Raw genomic sequence first — 22,540 nt, 5'->3', positions numbered from 1 at the left:
GAGCCTCCAGACACGCTCGAACGCATTTGAAATACGATTGTGCTTCGTGTGCACCTCACTGGGGACCAAAACCTCGAGATGGTTCTATCTCTACTAGCCGGACCACCAGTTGAGGTTGTACAGGGGTACTTGAAGTAAGGATGATGCCAAGTGCGTGGTGTGTGTTCCTGGTTGTGTGCATGGTCGCCAAACCATTCAAAATGGCATCCCAAAAGCTCATACTCCGCAAATATCCTTTGCGTGGGTAACACCTTATATAGAGCACCGGGATTCGATAATATGACCAAATATAAATATGAAAACTAAACAATGGAAATCGGTACCTCGCTGAGTTCTAAATTCCATCAGATGTTCTTTTGATTGTAATGGCGTTGTGAATTTAGAAGATGGACCATTGAGGGGCAGTAATGCTACCTCCCCGAGGTTCCCCGTGGGGGCAATGTCAGTACTTTGCAAAAAGTGGTGGCATTGTAGCGAAAGTCCTCCAGCTTGCTGGCAGATCTGGATTTTTCCAAGAGCGAAGAGACTTTGCAGCGGATTCGCGTTTTCCGGAAACCATAACCCGGCAGGGTTGTTTCTTTATAGCGGCATTGAATACAGGATGCCAGAGCTGGCTTCTTCTTGACATTTGGACCACGATTATACCTAGTACCCGATGTGATATAATTTTAGCGAAAGCTCTCAAAGTTAAACTGCAAGGAAGACTCCACAAAACCGGAGAGAACTTCAATCCATAGTAAAGGCATCTACTCATAATGCATCGACGTCTCTGTACCACGAGGAACACACATCATTTTTTATTGGACCTCGATGTCCTTGAGCGTTATTGGTGACAGGCCACTTGTTGATAGCCTGGAGAATCGCGGCCTGGGTATTCTGTCACAGCATCGAAACCCAGTGCACCTGACAGCTATTCTGTCCCAAGTCTGGTCGCGATAATGGGCAGTCGATCAATCATCCCATTCCCATTTACCCTCGTCAGCAACTGTCCCTCCCAATAGAGTATCAGGAATTTTCCATTTTGATGTGAAACATCTATAGGCGCACCCCTAAACTGAATCGTTGGCGTGGCGATACTTGTCGTGGCGAGCATTCGCCAGGCTATACTAAGGTATGCCTATCTATATTCTGTGTAGTAGAGTGTACGGTGTGGCTTCTCACTCAGTTCGACGTTGTTGTTTACTACGGTACACATAACCTGCGTTTTATTTAATTTTTCATTTTAATTTTTGACAATAAAAAATGTGTGACAGTGATAACTCAGAAGATCAAAGTGATCAACCTTGTGCAAAGAAAGTGAAACTACACTATGGTATACTACCAAGTCATCAGTAAGTAGATTGTATTTTTCAAGTCTCCATAAATGTAATTATTATATTTTTATATTTAATTAATTATATTCATATTAATCATATTAATAATTTATATAAATTATATTAATATTATCTTCAATTAAGTATTCTTTTATTATTCATGAAGGAATTAATATAGAAAAATTTATTAATAAAATTTATATTTGCAAATCTTTAGTCATATATTGCAATAATTGACTAAGATTTGAGTTCAATGAGTATATTGAAACCACACTTAAAAATTTTTTTTTTTGTGTATTTCAATATCATATTGTTTTAAATATTTCAGTTCCCAACAATCATCAGAAGGATCACAAAATATTATTATTGAAACTGGACGTCACCCTGATCAGTTAAACACAAGGCATACTATCAATGTTGTGTAAGACTTTATTAGTCGAATAGTACCAGACTATTTTAAACTATTGCATCTATTGGAAATATGTGTTCTTCACATGTTAAACTACAAGACGGAAGTGAATTAATTATGATTGTAATATACATTTCACCTAATAACAAAATGGATCATCTCATTTCATTTTTACATGAAAAGTTATTTCCTTATAGTCAAACAGGTTCAATAATTCTTAAAACGAATAAACATAAACTACCATTATTTTTAGCTGCATATTTCAGTGTAAATTTTGCAAGAGCTGAATCAATGCCATTAATGACATTTCTTCAAAAAGAATTTCAATGGCAAATCAATAACGATCCAAAAGAATCTACTACCAAATATGGAACAACAATAGATGCTGTATTTGTGAGATATCTTGATGGTGTTTCATCCAATACTTTTGTAACGTACTTTAGTTATCATCGACCAATCGTCACAGTGATACCGGCAGAGGAAAAATCGAATATAACTATTATTGAAGCCACAGATGAAAATATTTAAATTGTGGCAACTTGATACTAATATCGAATTTTTATATCATGTAAATAAATGTTTATTAAATAAAGTTACCATTTACTGTAAGAATCTCGTAATACTTCATTTTTTCATTAGGCTATATTTAATTCCTGTAATAATATTATCTTTTATGCATATTACTTGTACACACACGATGTTTCACATCTGCCAGGCGTCCCATGACGGCTCATTTTTTTTAATTAATATTCAATTGTTCCGGTAGTGTTTATGGATAATCGTTGCATTATCTTCGAATGCTATTGCACTCGAAGTCACATGTCTTCATATAATCAAACCCGAAACTATGAAGAATGGACAAGGTGAACTACCGAGTCCCTGAATTACTGATCATGATCAGATGTTTTGTAGCTACGACATTAGACAAAGCAACTTGTGTATGAAGCCAACCTGGCACATTATGGTTTGCAGAAGAGTCCACGAAAGTCCTGTAGGGTCTCTTAGGTCTGGCGAGCATCCAGATCTCAGGAAACTGGGGGACTTTTCGCTAGGATGGCACCACTTCTGTCAAAGTGACGCCATTACATTCACCGGGAACCTCGGAGAGGTAGTCCATGACAGACGCTTAGATCTGTTGGACCTAACAATAATGAAAGCTGCTCCTCAATGGTCCATTTCCCGAATCTCCAAGAGATGTGTAACTATCACAACATCTAATGGAATTCAGGGCTGAACGAGGTATCACTTTGAATGGCTTGGCTTCCATGATCCACGACATTAGCCACCACAATTCGTATATGAAAACAACGTCCCAGGTTATGGATTCCAGTAAAGTACACTGACCTCACTAGTAATAGTTAGCACATACCAGACCTTCATACTATGTAGTACCTCCTGCGTGTGCAGAGTCACAACTAGCATTTGAATAATAATTGAATAAGAGTTAAGATACGTGAAGGGTTCATTGTTTTCTACCCTATACTTCAATATAATGAAATGAGTAATAATATAAAAGTGCAATCATTACTATTATTACATACAAAACTAATGATCAAGGTACTTGTCACTATTAAAACAGGTGTCATGGAAAATGAGCTGCTCTGAATTTATCAGTATTGAATTATGGATAGGGATTGTCTCAATTATATAAAAACAATTTAACTATCAATTTTAATTATTTATTATGTCATGTAGAAGGTGTATCTTTCTCCTGTGATGTCTCCAGATCAACTGACTCTTAGAGACCAAAGATTTCACACTCTAGACCCATTTGACAAAAGGCCCTTGTTTAATCATTCTTCTGTTCCTTCTCTGGTGCGGTTTATGAAAACAATTCTAAACATTTCGGCTGTTTGAATAAAAACTATGAAATACTGATATGGACAGACGATTAATTCTTGTCCACACATACCAAGCAATCCCAATAATGAGCGATGCGTTTGTTGTGAAGGAACATCGACCAGCTCGAAGACGAGCAAGAACGCTTCGCAAGTCAACAAGAAAGAAGAATAAATAAAAACAAAGATGATACCATGGAATGGAAGAAAAGAGGGATTTCCGAGGAGGTGTGAAGGGTCTGTATGAAACAGAAGACAAGATGATGGATGGTACCTCTTCTTCACTCTCCATGAGGCAAGGGCGTCCCGACGCTGACGACTCCGCTGACACTAATGAGTAAATCATGAGGCGCCATCCTCCTCACCTTCTCCCCATCACGTCTTCCAAGTTTCCTCTTCGTCGCTAACGTAGTCGTCGCCAGCGTCCCGGTTCTGACTTTCATCCCTCTCTGTTCCTTTTTATTTTCCACAACTCCACCGTTTGGTGAGTGTGAGCACCCTTCAACTCGTGGCCTTCTCCGGCCTCTCTTATTTCCTGACCTCAAATATTGATTGTCGTATCGCGTTTGCGTCTTGGTACAACAAGAAGATTTTTGTGACAAATCGCCGACACGGATTATATTTTGAATTATGCGAGGATGAAGAGTGAAGAGGGGAAGGAGAAGCTGCGGTGGTGAGAGAAATTGAAACTTGCTTTCGACAGCCGTAAATTCTTCAGGTTTACTATATATATCATTTGTATTAAATTGAGTTATGTTTTTTAGTGGTTTAGGTGGTCCAGAAGTTAGTGATTAGGAGGCGATTAATGAATCATTACCCGGTTGAAGGGGTGAGTAAATGTCGATATATTTTATAAACTTTTATTTATATTTGATAATGTTGAGTTCGAACCTGATAGGTAACCTGATTATGCGACAATGGCTGCCTTACACTAGTCTTGAAACTGACCGTTAATTGATAGTGATTGTAACCCCGGTAGGAATTTCCAAGCGTTGACAACAGGGCTGCGTTTGGTTGAGTCTGTTGGAATGTGGGATAGAGAATTGGGAAGCAATAAGTGAAATCGGTTTCAGAGTAATCAACTTATTTATTTTAGGTTTTGTCTCTGCGAGAGCAGTCGAGAAACGAACTAAGAGTTCAATAGTTAAAATAGTAATACGTAGATCAGTGATAAGGGACATAAAGGAGAACAGTCATCTTCTTCAATATACGCTGTCATCCAACGCTATCATATCAAATAAACAATCATATTCGGAGAATCGCCAAGACTTCCCAAATGTTCACTCGTTCGTTTACTGGATACTGTACTTTTGATAAAAAATATTGAGGATTGTATTTGAAAGATTATTTTTGAATATTAAACAGACTCAAACTGCCAAGCCTGGAATTTCCTAGCATGATGCTCGCTTCAACCGATATGATGCCAATCTAGGGCCAACGTTATTTTTATAGGTCACCCCGAAGCCCGGTGGTGAGCCTGGTTCAAGCTTGTTGCCAGGTTTGGAACTTTCTCGAGTGGATCTGTCATCACTCAATGGAGTCATAAATTTATGGGACTCGATTATTTTGTATTTTTACCTAAAACATCAACAATTATTTTATGTTAATGGTTGATTAATTTCAAGTTGATTAATTAAATAGACGTCACCTGCCCGACGTAATGTATGCAATACGAAGTTTCTTTATACATTGTTGAAATTTTCGATGGCAGATTTTTATAACAATCTTATAAATTGAAAATAAAATAAATATGTGTTAAATCCTACGAAAAAGCTAGTCAGGATATTGGTCGGCCTGCACAGGACGAAGCTCCGCTCCTTGGTGGGGCTCATCACTGGGCACAGACCCTTTATCGGTTATCTAGCTAAAATTGGCAAATGGGAACGACCCCCATATCCAAGGTACGGACTGACACAAGAATTTCTTTCTTTTTTCTTTCTTTTTTTGTGTTCTCGTATTTTTTATGCGAAAGTTTTTGTACCCTTTGTGTTTTAGTTCTAGGTAAAAGAGCGCTAAGTTTTGGGAAAGTTTAGTTTAGTTTTTCAAGAGTGTGTATTTAGAAATTTTACGTGTCGAATATCGACGAATGTTTAGGTCACATTACATGGAACACATTAAAGCGTGAACAGGGTCAGGAGTACAGGAGTGTGGTCCTGCGTGTCAACGTGCTCATTGTTTAGGACAAAGATTGCCTTAGTTTTGTAAGTGAGAACTTTGTGTGATTAGTTTTAAGAGAGGGAAATGAAGACAAAAACAAACTGGACTTTTTGGAAGAGAGATCGGTGGAGAAGGCAGTTCGTCGAGAGATTCTGAAGGAGTAGCACAGAGCAGATTATAAATTCATTTTCACGTGTTCTTTTTATATTTTCTCTATAAATTTTAATAAAGTTAATGGTTATTTGATAATTTATAAAATACTCCAACAATTGATCCTACATAACCGTAAGATGCACTGGCCTGGGCGAGATCCATTAGGCTGTCCTCAGGACCACATGCGTCAAGGAAACCTACGTTGATAGGGACGGAATTGATGGGTTCTGCGAATTTGCGCGCAGGGCACAGATACTGACACCTATCGGCTAGGCGACCTCCTAGAGCAGCGTGCAAAATGGCGGAGAGGTTCATTGCACATCTCGACGGGGACCGCCTAAAGCGTCTAAAACTCCAAAGTCTAAAATATGTGTTGATTTTGATTTTGATTTTTCAATCTATTTAATTTCAAGGTTGGATTGATGCTAAGCGTTGGTTTATTAGCGTCGATCAGGCCTGCTTTATACTGGTGAGTCTATGTTGGGCCTCACTCTTGGGCCAAGCTGAACTTCTCGAGCTTCCCCCAATGTTCCACTCCCAGCGTATCCCATGACCGGCCAAGCTATGACGCCAGTCTAGAAACAGACTCAGTTGGCCTTGATCCAAGCCTATTTCATTGGACGTGGTCCAATTGTTAATTCCTACCTGGAAATCGACTATATGATTGACTGTAACTGACTCTGATTGTGGTGTTCCCATTTCGAATCTCATGTCATATATTTTGATGTATTTCGTACCTGTGGGAAATAGCACCTAAATACGCAGGACGTTGGTGAATGGTTATGAAAGAAATTAGAAACTGAAACATTTTCTTTGCTGAAGGTAAAAAAGCTAAAAAATGAAGATAAATAACGCAAAAACTACTACTGACAACTGAGATATCAATCGTGAAATTGTTGAGTTTCATGAAACTGTTCTCTTAATGTGATTCTAAGAAGACCAAAAATCGATACCATCGATATCTCGAAAGTTTGTAACATTGATTTCTCGTTGGTTTAAAGGTGTTTAAGGCGGGTCATTTGGATTCAGAACTCATTTAATATTGGAGATGAAGCACTTTTGGATAATTCAAACTTGTAAATAAGTGAATTGAATTCTTTTATTTGTCCGCTTGGGAAGACACATCTGCTACCGTTGATTTCCTAAGAAGATCTAGCGAAAGTTATAAAAAGGGATACAACATCCTAGACCTAATCACTCGCATTAACGAGGCAGAAAATTTTTGTTTTCAATTTAAAGAAAATTAGAATTGAAGAGAAAAAAATTCCGCTTTAACGCACCCGGGAATCGAACCCAAGTCTCCCAGTATCGCGCCGGCCTCTCTTACCGTTTGTTTGTAAAAAGATTTGTTTATTTACCCAACATATCGAATATAATACATGAAGATAAACAAATATAATAAAAAAACTTCTTATATCTATGTTTTTTTTTTCTTCCTTTTCTTGCGAATCTGTGTGGATTACAGAGTTGCTGCAGCTGAATGTTTCTGTTCGTGTTATCTATGGCTATTCTAGGGTTTATTAAATCGTAATTTATGTTAAGTGATTTATACATTTTCTAGATGAGTTATGGAATGATAAAAAAAAATAGGTTTTGATAAAAAGGCCTCTCTTACCGACTGAGCTATGGGATATTCAATAGAAACACCGCCCCATGAAACTCTGTTTAGACTCAAGAAAACAGAGCGTCCATACCATACCCCAATTTTCTCAGAATTCTCACTTCCAAAATATTTTATGATTTAAAATAAAAACACGGGAATAAAAAAAGATAAGAGTTATTCAATCCCACTGAAAATTAATTTTTACTGAACAGTTTCGGAATGTAAACTCCAATATTTAATTTAGAAACATTTAGTTATGATTTTTATAATTACAGCGCGTGCCCCATCGCATTTCCAAAGTGGTTCGGTTTTTTGTCGATTCAAAGGAATAAATTAGGTAGTCAACCCAGGGAGGCTTCACACCGACATTTTCAAAAAATTTTTACATTTCAGACTCGTTTCACATCATCGTTTCGCCGCAAAAAGAAATATTTCGCGATTGGACGATTGCAATGCTTCCCTACGCAAGCAGAAATAGCGCAAACATGCGTGAAAGTTCATGTTCGGGGTGAAATGTTTGCAATAGCCTCCCTGATGGGTCTCTGTATGTCTACCGAAGTGGTCGGCCGATTCACGTAAACAACGTTTTCGACGAAACCCTACAGGCACTAATCAAGTGGCGTAAGATCTAGCGATCGTGGAGGTCATGGAATGTGAAGACCCCAACCAAAACATTCCACTCCTGAAACTCTTTCGAACCACAGAATTCCCGAGATAAAAGGGAATTCTTTGTTATTGTTTGAATGCCAAACGTACAACTGATGGATGGATTAGCCGAACCATCATCCACACCAACACGTCACACGGGTATGTGTCTTCAATTTAATAACAGAATTCATTTTCGTCGTTTTCACTTCCGAATGGAAACTTTTTTGTGAGTGAAATCGGAGGGATTCCCAGATTAACTGGAATGTGCGAATAACTCATCAAGAAGAACAAGATTTATGAGGGTGAAAAATGCGATTATCATGCGGCAAAATATCCCCTTGTGTTTGTAACTTGTAAGCATGACCTTGAAAGCTCAAAGAAATGGGTGTATTAAATGCCCTCCTGGGAATCCCACAACTTATGTCGCTAAAAATTTCCTGGCACTTGTCGTCTTTAGGAGATATTTAGGTGCATTGTTTCGAGTGGGACAACCTGTAGCTGGTCCGCATGACATATAAAACGGCCAAAATAGTGGTATGTGAAATATGTGGTACAAAATATACATAATGGAAATATATACCGCGTATAGGTTAACCATAAGACCATTAGACGACCGACGCTATTCGACAGAAGTGATGTCACCGATACTTTACAGGTCATTATTTGTTTTCCTTTATTCCTTCCAATCGGATTAATAGTACCGTCAGTTCATAATTATGAAAATGATTATTTTCATAGCGAAAGAAGAAAGAGGACGTGAATAACTGCAATTTTAATTCTTTTTTTTCATCCGTCTAATCCGGCAATTTCAGAGAAAAGTGCGACCTAGTAGTTTGGACAAAGCTGCTGGTCATCTGCGAAAAATCTTGTTCCCCAAAAATCATCAGCCCTTCAGCAATTCACTATTTTTTGTAAACCCTAAAATCGCGCGCGAAGACCAACAACATCCGAACCCGTCATTTATGGTGGGAAACTCCCCAACTTTACTAGCACCCATACGCTGAACACACTTTTAGAAGGATGTGGTCGGGAATTTATGACTTCGAAAATGTCAAATTTCTGCCTTTCTTCAAATCACACCCTCTATACTCCCACCATCAATAGATCACACCAATGAGTTCGAAGGTTCTTGGCCCACCAATCAGAGAAACGACAAATAATTGTTGTATAGCAAATTCCCTCCTCTTTTTTCGGACACTCTCACGAAGAAAAAGAAAAGATCGAGTTAGTTCGTTTTTGGAAGTGAAGTTGGAGTAAAATCTTAAGTTTTGTGTCTATCAATTGTACGCCAAGGCAGTGGTCAATAAAAAATAGCAAATTAGAGATTTGTGCAACCCAGGGTCAGTGTAATTTGATTATTAGTTTCCTTAATCAATTAACTTTCCTCTCTCGCAGTTCTTGTTAATCGAGTGACAAAACACTTCGGTGAAAAAATCACATCCCGAGTGATATTAATTTGGTAGCTCGAGTGGATCAACCCTGAGTTGATACACTGTTAAGTGATTCATGAGATATTCAAGGAAATATATTTACGCAAGAGGTATAATATCTTGGGAACTGCCTGGCCGATTCAGCCCATTTAAAATCGTAGCTTTTTATGTTATGACAGCTACAAGTGTACAAAATTTTAACTCGCAATCTCTATTTGTTGTTAATTCATAATTCTCACAACGTTGATAATACTAAAACCTAAAAATTTCTATTGATATAGATAGGGCCCAGGGAGACGAGTATTTTACGAAAAAAATTGAAATCCTGGCAGTAATTTTTAAGATATTGAAAAAAAGCAAAATTTACAAAAGTCGCTATATCTCAAGAACTACTAGACCAATCAAGCTGAACCGATGTATCAAATTAAAGGTTAATTATATCTATCATAACTTAAACATTTAGGTTTTTAGCTACAAATTTTACCACATTTTTCCACAATTTCCTCAAAATTAATTTTCAAAATTGCGAATTTTCCAGCACATACACACAGACATGATGTAAAAAACCTCGTTTTTTCGCGTTTAATGACATTCTAGATAATTTGCAATGGAAATTGGAGAATCGAAAAATCGGTCAATGATAAGGCGTCCATTCGGAAGCAATAACATATTTGAGGCATAATTAAGATTTATTTTTTGACATGAATATAAACTGGCCGAAAATGATGTACCCCATATATATGCTACATATACGTCAAATAAGTAACTTTTATGTTACATATTTCTTGGTAATATGCGAAGATATAATCTTCCCATATACATAGACTCTTCCGAGCGGCTTTGAAGGTCGGACGGTTTAGGATACATTTTTCAAACAATTAGGCGTGTATTCAGTCCACATTTTTCGGCTATTAAAAACCGTCTGAAATACGTTAAAGGCGTTTTATTTTCTCCAGTTCCGTTCGAAAATGACGTGTGGTAATTGCGTCATTAGCCTTGTACGCCGGAGAGGGTAGAAGTGGTTCTACCGACAATTTTCGAATCGATTTAAAAAGATATAAGAGGTGGAATAGACCTCTCCGTAGAAAGGAGCGCTTTGAAAAATATTTGCCACGAACTGAAAATTTGAGGGAAAACACCACATGAGGATAACAATGCCTGACGTACATATAAGAGTTTCGTGAGTGAAAGATTCAAATAGCCTCGAAATAACTGAATTTTAAATGCAATAATTATCGGAAAGCGAATATTCAAAATTTTTCAGACGAAAAAAATCTTTGAGGTCATTTGAAAAAAGCCTGGAAATTTTAAAATAATAAATTTGATAGGATATCATAAGAACTAAATCCAAGATCACAGAAGAGATGAACATTACGTAAGAGAAAATTTTCGTATTGACGTTTGGGTTTTCGTCGATAATTTTGTGATATTTAACAATAAACATTGGAATACGGTTTCTAAATTGGGAATTTTTGTTTATTTTGTTACGATTGTTTGATATGGTACATAATATAGGAGAGGTATGGTAGATATATTGTCTTTAACATATGTCTAGAGTAGTGTTAGTAATAATCAATTCCAATTTTTCCCAGTTTACTAACTTTTTCAATTTCTTGGAATTTTCTAATTCTTTTTTTTCTAATTCAATTTTTTTTTCATTTTTCCATTTTTCATGTTATTTTGTAGTCTCTAGCATTCAGGAGATCGTTTATTATATTACCTATTTAATGAGATGTTAAGTAATTGCATAATTAGTGGACGTTAAGAAATTGATTTTACGATTAATTTCATGCAGTGTGGGTCACGCGTGCGAAATACGGGTCGTGCTTAGTCCCTCAAAAACGCGTAAAGAAGTCATTGTTAGACACGTAACATATTCCAAAAACCACCCCCGTAAACATGAGCCATTTCATTTGACTACCCTATGAATGGGGAAATGCAGTGCCAACAAACTTTATGTGGAAAAAACAGAAAAATCGGAATATCTGGGAAACCTCATGTGAATGGGTTTACATATTTTAATTAATTAAGATGGAGTACATCGAGACGAAAATTTTAAGATGTCAAATATTGAAAACGGTTCGATAGTCTTTGTCACGGAAATCGATTTTGATATGAAGTGGATTTTCTCATGAAACCACTTCATATCAAACAGTTCATTCCCATGAGGAAATTTCATACCAAACTTCAAATTGATGAATGAATCCTTCCGAAAAAATCGGAAGATCTCCAACATTTAATCAGAATGTCGATACATATTTTCATCGATTGAGATAGAGTACATCGCGACGAGTATTTTCAGAAGTAAAAAATTAAAAACGATTCGATAGTTTTCGAGATATTCACGACAACTGGCTCAGAACGAAATCAAAATTTATAAAAAACGGTTGAATCATTTTAACTGAATTTTTGCAGAGACTTAGTCCTTACTGATACCCGTGATCCGCCGACATTTAACCTTTCTCGGACTAACTTCAGCCGTTTATCTCTTGAATTTTCTAAGAGAGCATTTTGTAAGGTTTGTCAGGAATTAATTATTTATCACTCTAGTGCCTTATTAAGATGTTGTTTAATTGATCTATTTTGGTCAGTACAATTTGATGGCTCACGCCGGACTGTTCCACGTTTAGTATCAAAAGATACTCGTCAATTCTTCCCTCTAGAGGGGGGAGGCCTTTTCGGCAGCTCTATCGCGAGAGTATACACTTATTATTATGGATATCGATTTTTCCCCACTACAATTTTTACATTCCAGACCATTCCCCGTAATTCCCAACTAAAATAAGAAGATCCGAAAATCGGGCGATTCGAACCGTCATTCGAGAGCAAAAATGAGACCTAAAAAGAAGAAAAGACAAATGTATCATTGCCATGCGCGACTTATCCCGCCCTTGACACCGGGACTCCTGCATTCTCCTTTAAAATCAAACTCGTGTGTTCCTAAAACCCTCAACAACTGACTTTAAAATCCCACTTAACGATTCCGAAAAACCCTTTTCCCTTCCATTTTCTCCAGACATGACACTCTGCAATCTGCAACAAGCCTCACGATTCCAAATTCCCCTGTTTCCTTTTTTCATATCAATCAACAAATTGAAATCACCCACCCCCTACTGCACTGACTCCAGGTCCTTCCACCCCCACCCGGCGCTGTATCGATTACTTTCCCAAAATAGTTTAACGCAGACCCAAAAAAAAATCTAACCCAACGGACAAAAAAATCAATGAATCAACAATTCCAACCCCACCAATAACAATAACGATCTCGAACTAAGTAAACGACCGATCGTGTTGCATTAGCGTTCAATTAAATATTGCGGTAAGCGGATAGGAAAAATTGGGTTCACCGATATATAACGATAGTCGGTGAATCCGTAGTGACAGAATGGGATAGAATGAGTAAAGGGTGGGGGTGAGGGGGTGGGAGAGCAACAGCGAGGTTTGCGTGTGCGAGTGGGAAGGGTGTTAGTCAGAGGGTTGTAAGAGAGTGATGATGGTGGTGGGGGGTGGAAATACTCCGATGGGAATGGGAAATTATTCGTGGCCGCGGGGGCGTAGTGTCATGGTGTCCATGACAACGCGCGTGCGTGTTAACATTACACTATCAGTTGAGTTTGAAGCATGACAGCCCTTCGACGCAAAGGCCTCGCAGCTTCTTCGTTCCATCTTTACATGTTGAAGGGTATATCCCACCCTATGGCCAACTCCTCGGTCGCTTGTTAATACGCACTAAACACCTCATGGATCCGATGTATAACCACGTGGTTGGTTTAATGGTCTATCGTATACATACGTATTTACGGTAAACCAACGACCCAGCATCGAATACTAAAAGATGGAGAAATAACGTTTGCATAATTTTACGGTTGTAAAGAATTATTTCATTTTCCACACTTTATCATCGGAATTCAGGGTAAAGTGAGTAAACGGGGAGAAAAATTGTGGTGAATATATTGAGAGAAAAATATTATTTTGTGAATTAATTTTTTTTCTCGAATTTTCGGATTTCGAAGCAGATTTTTGAATGGAAATTTTGGGTATTTGTTTGTCGAGAATAAATGTGATTGGGTAAATTATATTTTTCGGTCAGGGGAATTTGAATGTTTGAGGGAGTATTAGATAGTTAAAAAATATGTCGGGCTCTTTTATTACAGGTCTCGATATTTATTTAGTTTTTAATATTTTATTTTAGTTAAGGACTTGATGTAATGCTAATTACGTTGGTAATTCAATGGAGTTTTTTCGAGATGATGTGACAGCATCAGACGGTTGATGAGCGCAATGCGACGGGTCGTTGTTGCAAAATTTATTGTTTTGTTAAAGTTCATATTATTAGTAGCTTAAATATATCTTTTTTAACATCGGGAGCTAGAAATTCAAATTTTCAACTTATGATAACTATATTTAACGCTTACTTTGATGCGACTTTTCAATTCGATCGGTCAAGGAGTTCCTAAGATATAGCAACATTTGCAAATTTCAGTTTTTCTCAATATCTCAAAAACGACTGTGACGATTTCATTTTTTTGCAAAATACTAGTCTCAGTGGATCCTATCTCGAGAATTTCGAGATATCGCCATTTTTAGGTTTTATTATTATAAACATTCTGAATATTATGAATTAATAAAGAATAAAGATGGCGAATTGAAATTACACCTTTTGTGTGAATATATTTCTTTGAATATTTCATGAACTAGTCAACACATTGCAATTTTTTTTTTAATTTACTCGTCGATCTCAGTGGGTACCATACAAAGCTGGGAAGATATGTGTGGTTGTTGATACAATAATTGCGAGATATTGCTATTTTTAATATTTTTTTTGGATTTGCAGTATTCTATACTCAATAATTTAATGAAAAATTGAAATAGCAAGTTAAAATTTTGTATGATTTTATGATATGACAGCATCAGATGTTGGATGGGCCCTATCCATGGAGTAGTTTTACAAAATTTTACACATAAAAACCAGCTAATAATAAAAACTCATTCGTTAATAATAATCAATCCATTCTATTAGTGTGCGCATGATCTTACATGCAAAGAAATTTTGGATAAAAATTAGACCTTCAGAGGGCGAAGGGTGGGATGAAATGACACTCTACCATTTTCTAGGTCAAGTTTTGTCGGGAAAATTAGACTTAGGAGTCTAATTTATGCGACAAAACTAACCTTCATTCCTTGTTTCACCCTCTGGAGCTTTAATTTTCATTCAAAATTCTTTTTCGTGTGCAGTATCTTATTTTATATATTATACGCAGCAAATACGTAGGTCCATTTACCTATTGATTTGATATTCAATGCAAAACGACCCCTGGATTTTCCCAAATTTTAGAATTTGTTTCCTTACACAATTCCCATGTCATTTTACATTATCTACATGTGTAATGGGTTGACAAGTTCATTAAGCAAAAGTTTCAAAAAAGGACCTGTGTCTCGATGAATTTTCTTAATTGTTCATTAATTTAAGAGCTTATAAGGAAAAGTCAATTGTTGTGTTCCACTCGAAAAATTTAATTTGGTTGGATTTTTCACTGCCCCTTCATGGGTTTATAGGAAATATCTACGTATCGTGTCGGATCAGGTTTACTATTCTTCCAAATTAGACACGGCAATTCTGATTCAATGAGCGTTCAGTTATAGCAGCTGATGTCCCCTTTTTACATTATACTCTACACCAAAAATTACATTTCTTGCCATCTGCTGCGTGCTGACATGCAATAATACATATTTGTTGTTACAAATTAATTAATTATTTAAGAAAATGTTTAATCCTCTTCTATCATTATGTTAATGTTAATATTTTACTTGTGAGTCTGTCCAAATTTCTTTCCTTTCGTGATTTTACACAGCATGCGAAATAACGTCCCTGTCTATTCTCAAACTCATTGTAAAATTCCATTAACAAAAATTCCTCAACTATATTTTAATCCGAGACGATTAAAATTATTATTATTTCAATTATAAGAATTAATATAATATAATTATTATAATTAAAGTATACTTAAGTATAAATAAAATTATTATTGTATAATATAATATTATAAGAATTTTAATTATACTTATTATACTACCTTGACTTATTATTGACTTATTATTTTTTAGACGGTCCTAACCAGAGGTGCAATCAGCCTCTCGGCCATTTTACACCCTGCCTTTAGGCAGCCGTCTAGTCGCTGGTCTCGAGTATCTGTGCCCTACGAGCTAACTCATTATACTACCTTATTATAAATATTTCCGAGTAAATATTTCCGTCTTTATAAAATCGCCCTAATTCTCCAACCTTGGAAATCCATTCAATTCTTATCACACCCTTAGACAGGTGCGAACCTTTTCGCAATCGCTCAACAGACCCATTATCGACTCTGCACCCCTCCACCCCGCCTGTCCAGAATCTTTGGCAGCAAAATTAATTAATTGACTCCCTTTTCCTTTTTTGGATTGTATCCTCCTCTTTCTTTTATTTAACTAATTATCTTGTTAGTTCACTTTTACATCCCTGACGTACGCTCTCTAGTCCTCTTCACCGTTTTCATTATTTCAGGTTTTCAGTCCACCTGCCAAAATCCAGTTTCATTCTGATTTTTAAATTATTTTCTTAAAGTTCCTATAACTAAAGAAATATCCGAGATAAAAATTCTTACATGACAAAATATCACTTATAACATATTAAGAGAAATATGAGAAATGGAAAAAAATATTGATTTTAAAATCAGAAGTGTAAGCTTTATCGAGTTTTCTTATTTGAATCTTCGAGAATTGGTTGAGTAATAAAATATAGTTGGTGAGGATATTAAAGCACATAATATTTTGTCGTACCACCGATAACAATGTGACTTTCTGTACGCTTTTACGTCTCAGTATCGCAAAGTTTTGTATTGAAGATGTACAAAGTCTCGGACTATTAATTTCTCAGATATTCAACTTCATATCTAAAACTTTATTCTTCATTATCTTAAAAACTACCAGCCGATTTTTTTTTAATGTTTGTCTCAGTGTCATGTATGAAGATTCATTCAAATATGAATGCAAACATAAATGATGATTTGGTAGGAAAAAAAACTCGAAGTACGGTGCGTTACTTAAATGGGTTTCTAGCCAAATTAAAATAATCGATTCTAACAAGGAAACTATTTTCAGTTTTCCTCGCTGATTTGAATGTTCTTGAAATGTGTTATTCTCCATCGAAATCTAAGGTGAAAGTATTTTTGTTGGTGAAAAAAAATATTCGGGGGGTGAAATTAACCCCCGAAGTGGACATAATTGGCTAGATTCCAAACATTTACTAATTACAACAAACATTAACATCATTGCGTGTAATTAATAATTACGTCAAACACGAAATCAACAATGGCTTTATAATCTATTCCCGAAGTTACGAAAAATCTCTTTTCGTCACTGCGGCTCGATAAGTGGAGCTTATGGGGGCTATGTCCAGAGGGGGTAAACGGCGATTATCTGGCTTGAGCTGACCGGAACAGTAAAGAGTACTATAAAAACTCCGAAACAGTTTTCAGAGCCTCACCCCAGAGTCGATTTTACGAGTCGGACGGATCCAGTTACTGGATCATTTTAAGGACTGAAAGTAATTCCAACCATTCGTACTCACAACTGAACAATCCTTTGATTTAGAATTCATGATTTGGAGAAAATTCGTCAACTGCACTAAATTAATTTCTTTTATTAGTTCACACATGGGTTTTGATTCGAGAAATTTTAATTAAACAAATAACATGATATTTGTAATAAAAATGATGGAATTCACTAAAAATCGGTATCGACATTTAATTTTCCTATTATTTAGAATGCCATTCTCCTAACAAGATTCAGACGACCTTACAACTTCGACTCGTGCTAAGATATCATTTTTATTGTTGTGTATTAATGATTCAAGGATCGAATAAGTTTTATAAATCCTTTATTCCTGTAAGGCACTCAAACCTTTAATAAATGGAGATTAATATGAAGGAGCGAGATATTCTTCAGACCCAGGTAGGAAATCACCAAGAGCCCAGGCTTCACCTAAGCTATTCCCAAGACTAGGTAAGCTTGGATCAGGCTTGGCATCCAAGCCTGGATCAACAGTGGATGAGCATTGGAATGTAACGTGGGGCCAGGCCTGGTAACGAGGGCTGGCCCAAGCTAACTTATTACGGCTGCTCCAGGCCTTCGAACCAGCGCCGTTCCAGGCTCATATATTAAAAAATGCCTAGGCTTTATTCAAACAGTTTATAGTACTGAACATATCCAGATAAATTACAAATGAACCAGATACCCTGCGGCATTCGAAAACTTACTTTACACTTATGTAACAATATGGGGTTAACAATTGGGCATAATACCATAGGACATTGCCACCCTTTGGTTTCACGTGTAAGTAAAATCAGCATGCCGCCTAGTTAAAAAGAAATAAATTTCAGCCAGTTCGTCAGTCTGGGCCCAGGACTGGTCGAGAGGTTATGAACCAAGGCTGAATGAACCAGACTTTTCGCAGGCTTGGCACAAGCTTGGTGCCCAGGTTTGATATCAGGGAAGGATTCAAGTCTGGACTTTCTCTGGTGTGACTAAGATACAAAGCCTGGTGGAGTCTAGAACTACCAAAGCTTGATCAGCCAGGCTTAACCCACGGTTGACCCAGGCGTGAAGCTTGGTGATTCCTACCTGAGTTACATATTGACCAATGAGGAAAAAGTCTTACGCATGCAGTTGACCGTTGCTCTGTATCACTAACTTAATTAATGTGCTTGTGCTTTCTTGTAATCCACTTTCCCCCGAAATCCCCAAACGTTGCATTGGAAGCAAAGATATGAAATGGTAACCATAAAATCCTCGTCCGATCGTTATTTTCATCCGACCAAATTGATTAGATCCCCGCTGGTAGTCCCTAAGGGAACCAAAAGTCCCTAGCCAGTAACATGTCTTCACACTTGGCATTATAAGCGAATATTGCTGCTCAGCCAAATTCTGACTCGCAAACTTCTGAGACGCGATGTATCTATCGAATTTGCTAGCTTTAAAATCTCAGAATTCTTGGAGAGTAGTCGACGATAATGATTCCATAAATTGACACTAGTGAATAAGGAAATCCCGTCATTAATAATATATTTCGTCACTGATCTATTTCTCCTATAGGTATTTAAATACGTATAGTACCTCAAAACTGCTGATTTATTGTGTAAAAATATATAATATACAACATATAATATATTTTATATTATATATATATGTGATTTTATTTGAGAAAATAGATGCCAAGGGGATCGTTTGACCAAAGATTTTGATTTTAAATAAATTATTTATAACTAAAAATGAACGGACACCCAAAGACTGCCAATACGCCCGCTGAGCACGTGCTCAATGCGAGTACAAAATAAATAAATGACGCTCCCTCCGCACTGATGACCTCTCGTCTGGACGCATGAATTTCTACTATTGAATGGCTGAAATAAAAAATAACACGTGCTATAACATATGTGACTCTTTCGAATTCAATTCAACAATAAAATTTTCTACTCTTTCAATTTCAATTCAATCTTGATTCTAATTATCTGCAGCTATTGGTCCAGTGAATTAATTTGTTCATTAGGTCAGGTCAGTGTCTCGGATAGTTATTGCTACAAAATAAAAATTTCGTGAGAAAACGAATCAACTGAAAAATACAAAACAAATTTGTATTTGAAATATTTTTAAATACCAAAATTAAACAAGATATGGTTTAATTCATATTTATTGAGATTGTATATATATATTTATATTGTTTTCTCAATACAGACTATTGAGAAAACTTGACCCGAACATTTTGCATAGTTATGATAACGAAACGAAGTTCTAATTTAGAAACGGGAAAATGCAGAAACTCGAATGATTTGGAAGTAATTCATTCTGAATGAAACTAAAATTCATGACTTCAAAAGTAACCGTCAAATACCCTCGCTAGGACAGTCCTAAACTTCTGCTCGTATTCTTCTTGTCGTCAGAACCCATCAAATTTCTTCCATTATTCGAATTAAAATGAATCCGATCATAAATTCCATGAAAATATATTGAATTTTTTAAAATACCAGTTTCAAGTGATGTAACCCGGGTTATAATAGGTTATTTGCATTCTCATTAATGTTAATCTGATTTAGATTCGCAAATTACACGAAGAAAAAAAATTGTTTTTGCCAAATACTCGTTTACTTCCGAGAAATATTTATTCTTACAATATTCCATTTCTCCGGTAGACTCATTACAATACCAATACTCATTACATTTAAATTATATTAATTAGATTGCCCTCGAGAATAATCATGTGAGCAATAATCTTGAGGGAACTGCTTCAATAATTATAAACATTATAAAATTCCTCGAAATTCTTCCCTCCAGAAAATCCTTCAGAAGTTTAGAAAAATGAAAAATCATTAACGGATTTTATTTAAAATTCTGTGCAATGTAGTCATATCCAAGCGTAATAGGATTGTCATCACCGAAAGCTAATTAAGCTCCTCTGGGAATAACTCAATCCAAGAAATTTCATTTTTGAAAAATAAATACTTCTCTCAAGTAACTAAATATTTAACAAAAATATTTTTTCTCAGTAAATATATATATTTTTTTTTATTTACGCATTTTGAAAGCGATGGGTTTATTATGCTACAACAAATACACAGATATACTATAAGTTATATTATAATCTATTTTAAATACAGATTTGACATTTATGCACAAATCTATTAATGTGAATATTTTCTATCAATTTCGTCTGCACATCCTCTACTCATAAAATCTCGCCAACAGTTAGATTTACTTAGATTGTCTAATAACCCCTGTCTGTCTGTTTGGTCTTCATATTTCAGACAACGCCAAAGGACGTGATGAAATGTTTGGTTTGCGTTGTTCTATCGTTCCTTTCCTGCAATTGCTCATATCAATCATAGCAGTACTGGACCATTCTCACCATCGCACTTGTGAAATGCGGATAAATAACTGAAGATAGTCCGTTCATCATCATTAAACAGGACTAGTTCAATATACCAAAACATGCGGAATGTCCAACAAAAATCAATAAATTCTTCATCTCCCCTGTTTCTGATGGGAAGAGAGAAAGAGTAAAAAAGAAGGAGGTGAAGAGGGAGAGTTCACATTCTTCACATTTCAGAATACACACTGGGGGCCGATCTACCAGTTGTGTGAAAATAGTTTCACATGTGGAAATCCCTCGTTTCGCACTTCACCTATACGTTTAACATGGTGAGGTGGGAATCGGAAGTTTGTCACGTAAAACTATCTTCACGCAAGTCAAGAATAGGCCCTGTGGAATGCCATTATTTTCGAAAATAAATAGAGCGGGGGCTGCCCTCAGTCCGATAAATTATACGTTTGAAAACCTTCAAAAACCTTTTTGAGAGGATTGTATCGGATACGTGGACGTACGGGGGAAAAATATGTGCCCTCAGATGGCGTCAAATATTAAAAGCTGCTTAACTTTCTTTTTTTAAGGAGCTTTTCAAAGTGTCGCATTCCACTGCTGGTGATTTCACACAGAAAAAATTAACGAATACGAAAATACGAGATTCAAAACATTTATGTGATTTTTGAATACGTAAATTACGTCTCAAAAATGGAAATTATGATTTCTTAAACGTAATTTATGGTTTATTAAAATGTAAATTCCGAGTACAAATGCGTAAATTACGAGTTATTATCTAGTAAATTACTCTAAATATTGGCAGTTGCAGGATGACAATGGAAAATTTAGGTAATTTGACATTTGCAATTTTTTTATTGCTTTAATAAGAGTCTTTAGAATCATCTGAAATGTAAAGATTTCATATGGGCAAAATAATAGTTTTTTTTTCGATTGCATTTACGATTTCATTAATCAAGGCTTTTACGTGATTGAGATCTCGTAAATGATTGAGTTAGAACAGTAAATCACGAGGTTGGACCTCGTATTTTACGCCCCAAAACAACGTAATTTACTAGGTTAAATCTCGTAATTTACGTTTTTCGAATTCGTAATTTACGTTTTCAAAATCCTAATTTACGTTTTTGGAAATGGCAATTTACTAGATAGGAACTCGTAATTTACGAGTTTGAACTCGCAAATTACGTTTCAGAGATCGCAATGTGCGTTTCAAACCTTATATTTTACGGTTAGTTTTTTCTGTGTGTTGATTCACTTTGAATTTGGTGTGTATAATATCTAGATCGAATAGATAGAAAGAAAAGATTTTTTCATGTATATATTTTTGACGAATTATTTCCAATCAGTTCAAAATTTACTCCAAGAAAGCGAAAATTCATCTGAATCGAACTGAATATTTTTTTTGTTGTGAGCTTAACAATTTTTAACCCTCACATTTAGAGGGGGTATTCATACCGACACCTGGAAAAATATTTAATTCTATTAATCAATAAACATTTCTGAAACTATGACAAATAACATAATTATACAAACGGTCTCGGAAAACACCGAAAAACGGTACATTGAAAAACATTTTTTTCTGTTAAAATTGACTGTTATCTCGTTTCTGACTTTTCTCACACTTTCAACCGGAATTTCTGAGCAAAATATTTTTTGTTAAAAGTTGTTAATAACACTTGATACCCCAACATTGTTTTCCCTTAAATTTGATCGCATAGGAAAAATTACAGTTCTGATTGATTTTACGACATAATATCTAGAAAAAACTGGTGTCCAAACTCATATTTTCACCCTTAAAATATTACTCAGTTCTTACAAAAATGAAAACCTAATAATTAAAAGAAGAAAAGCCTATCCATGTAAACAATACAGACATGATAGACTAAAAAAACAACCAATAGTGTAAATAATCCGTGTGGATTTCCGCACTCTAAACAAACTCATAAAAAAAGCTCATATCTTTCCCCTGAAGCTGAATCCAAAAGCGGTGACCGTCATGTTACGCATTTTTATTTACAAAAATTCCCCGGCTGATGACAGAAAGAATAAAAAATCGAAATTCTAGTTAAAACATTTTCTG

The sequence above is a fragment of the Diachasmimorpha longicaudata genome, chromosome 14 (genome assembly GCF_034640455.1).
Source record: "Diachasmimorpha longicaudata isolate KC_UGA_2023 chromosome 14, iyDiaLong2, whole genome shotgun sequence".
In the NCBI taxonomy this organism is placed as follows: domain Eukaryota; kingdom Metazoa; phylum Arthropoda; class Insecta; order Hymenoptera; family Braconidae; genus Diachasmimorpha; species Diachasmimorpha longicaudata.
The sequence above is the reverse complement of the archived record's forward strand: the minus strand, read 5'-3'. Positions refer to the sequence as shown.